Source organism: Mandrillus leucophaeus, unplaced genomic scaffold (genome assembly GCF_000951045.1).
Source record: "Mandrillus leucophaeus isolate KB7577 unplaced genomic scaffold, Mleu.le_1.0 Scaffold514, whole genome shotgun sequence".
In the NCBI taxonomy this organism is placed as follows: domain Eukaryota; kingdom Metazoa; phylum Chordata; class Mammalia; order Primates; family Cercopithecidae; genus Mandrillus; species Mandrillus leucophaeus.
This window is the reverse complement of record NW_012105520.1, coordinates 646,347-649,346: the sequence shown is the minus strand read 5'-3', so window position 1 is coordinate 649,346 and position 3,000 is coordinate 646,347. Positions and strand designations below refer to the sequence as shown.

At 41.9% G+C, this 3,000-nt stretch overlaps 1 protein-coding gene across 2 annotated transcripts in view; it reads left to right on the top strand.

The window, feature by feature from the left end:
- The window catches only part of AKAP13 (A kinase (PRKA) anchor protein 13), a 281,731-nt gene that overhangs the window by 173,779 nt on the left and 104,952 nt on the right, over nt 1-3,000 (top strand). The gene's annotated exons all lie outside the window — the stretch shown is intronic.

Sequence of the window (3,000 nt, the reverse complement as noted above, 5' to 3'; positions counted from 1 at the left end):
GGATCTCAGCTCACTGCAAGCTCCGCCTCCCGGGTTCATGCCATTCTCCTGCCTCAGCCTCCCGAGTAGCTGGGACTACAGGCGCCCGCCACCTCGTCCAGCTAGTTTTTTGTATTTTTTTTTTTTAGTAGAGATGGGGTTTCACCGTGTTAGCCAGAATGGTCTCGATCTCCTGACCTTGTGATCCGCCCGTCTCGGCCTCCCAAAGTGCTGGGATTACAAGCTTGAGCCACCGCGCCCGGCCAGCAGACCTTTTTTTTCAAGGCAAAATCCTTCCAAGATTAGATGCCAGTGAAGAAGCACCTATACAACTATCTGTGAGTTATTTCCAAACTGAGAAGAGCTAACTTGTAAGAAGGCTATATGACAAATTAATAAATGGAAACTTTAACTCAAAATTTTTGTTTGCTTTGAAGCCTTTCTTGTGTGTTTTAGAGCAGGCTTTTTACACATTTTGCTTTATTGATGTTCATTCTGTTTGTCCCTTGATATTATTTTGAGAATTAGACATTTAGGCAGCTAAGGGTGAATATATTAGTTTCCTAGGGCTGCTGTAACAAATTACTGGAAGCAGGGTGGCTGTAAACAACAGGAATGTACTTGGTCCCAGTTCTGAAGGCTGGGGATCCTAATCACTGTGTCAGTGGGGCTGCTTTCCTTCTGTAGGCTCTGAGAGAAAATGGCCTCTCTCCTAGTCTCTGGTGCTTGTTCACAGTCCTTGGTGTTCCTTGGGTTGTAGATGCTGCACTCTAATCTCTTCCTCTGTCTTCACGTGGTATTCTCTCCTGTGTGTCTTTTTGTGTCTCTTCTCCTCTTGCAAGGACACCATTCATATTGGATCTGGGGACATTTTGGATCCACCCTACTCCAGTATAACCTCATCTTAACTAATTATATCTGCAAAGACCCTCTTTCCAAATAAGGTCACATTCTGAGAAGGACATGTATCTGAGGAGGACACTATTCAACCCAGTACAGTGAGAAAGCCGAGACATTCACGAGACCATTTACATTGTCCTTGTCCATGGAGAGTTGCTCCGTGAATAGGACCCCTTTAGGAAGCCCCCGAGTCCCTGAGTCACTTTAAAAGCATACTCAGTTGTTTCATTTTAAAATAATACCTACCACAATTTAGAATTTACTTGGTGAACCATAGTTTTATTTTACAGAGTGACCCAGTGAAGGGACTTCTCTGATACTGACTTTGATGTCTTGTTCTTACAGGATTTTAAAAAGATGATTGAGATACCAGAATAGGGCAGTTTGAGTTGAAATCAGCCTGGGTTCAAATCTTGACTCTGCTGCTCATGCCTAAGTCCATTGGAAAATCTGGGCCTCAGTTTGACCTGTCTGGTGATCCCCATGCATCTTCTCTGTCATTCACATCTCATACATTACTTAAAAAACAATCTAGGAAACTGGATTCCACAGAACTGGAAAAAGAAAGCCTTCTTATTAGCTTGTGAGATCAAGCCCAAAAGGTAGAAAGGGTGCTTTTAGAAGGTGGTGTGCTTTTGAACTATTACGTCAAACCTTTAAAAAGAGTCTCCTTATAGTGTAGAGCTTGTTTTCTATTCCAAAGCCGAAAGATTTTCATAATTTTTTTCTCTTTCTTGAAGAACCGTAAATTTTTTTACCCTTAATTAAAACATTGAGTAGACTAATTAGGAAAATATTGTGAAAAAGGGAAAAAGAGTTACAAAATGCCCTTCCCTGTTCCCTGCCCCCATCCCATAAGAGTGCAAAATAGCTATTAAGACAGTGCCCACATCTTAAGTATGATCAAGCATCTCTTAGACACTTCTTTTGGTCTTTTGGGTACCATGAAGCTCATCTTTCCCTCACCCATCAAATTCTGTGTTCTGGTATCTCCCTCCCTTGCTCCCTTTCGGGTTCAAAAGATTTTCCTGTCTCAGTCTCCCCAGTAGCTGGGATTACAGGCGTGAGCCACCCCGCCTGGCCACTGGTATGTTTCGACAAGTAGAAAATGTCAGGCTACTAGAACAAAGTTACACAGAACCTGTTAGGCAGAGGTTAGCCAGGAAAGAGCGTCATCACTTTATCAAAGACCTCATTGCCAGGACTGATTATTTAATGTATGATTTGGCCTCATAACACTCAGCCAGTTCTCAGTGAAATGAGAAAAATGTATAGCTTTCATCCATTTAGATATTTGTAAAAGTTCTTATGCATTTGTCGCAAACTTTAGGTGGGGTCATAAGCTATTCCACATTTTTCAGAAGGCCACTAAAAACAACCACAGACTTGCTTTTGGAATGTTAATTTCAGCACATTATTATTGTAGCCAAGCAGACTGCTTTGTTTTCAGTTAAAGCTTGTAAAAAAAAAATTAAATCTAACACATTATGAATTTAGTTTTCATATACAAAAAAAACCCAGAGACAAATGGATTCCCTTCATTGCAGTTGGTGATATTGACTGAAAGAACTAACATAAATTTGATCTTTTTCCTCTTAAAGAAAGAAAAAAAATGGGATGGTCACAGTGGCTCAAACCTTTATCCCAGCACTTTGGGAAGCCAAGGCAAGAGGATTGCTTGATCCCAGGAGTTCAAGACCATCCTGGGCAACATGGTGAAACCCTGTGTCTAAAAGAAATACACACAAAAAATTAGCTGAACATGCTGGCACTTGCTTCTAGTTCCAGCTACTCCGGAGGCTGAGGTGGGAGGATCGCTTGCGTCCAGGAGGTCAAGGCTGCAGTAAGCCATGATTTCACCATTGCACTCCAGCCTGAGTGACACAGTGAGACCCTGTCTCAAATTGAAAAAGGAAAGAAAAGAAAGAAAAAATGATGTACTTCTAGTCTAGTACCTCTAGTAAAAGGTATAAAGAGGATAGACCTAGGCCAGGTGGGATAGCTCACACCTGTAATCCCAGAGGGAGGCTGAGGTGGGTGGATAACTTGAAGTCAGGAGTTAGAGACCAGCCTGGCCAGCATGGTGAAACCCTGTCTCTACTAAAAACTACAAAAATTACC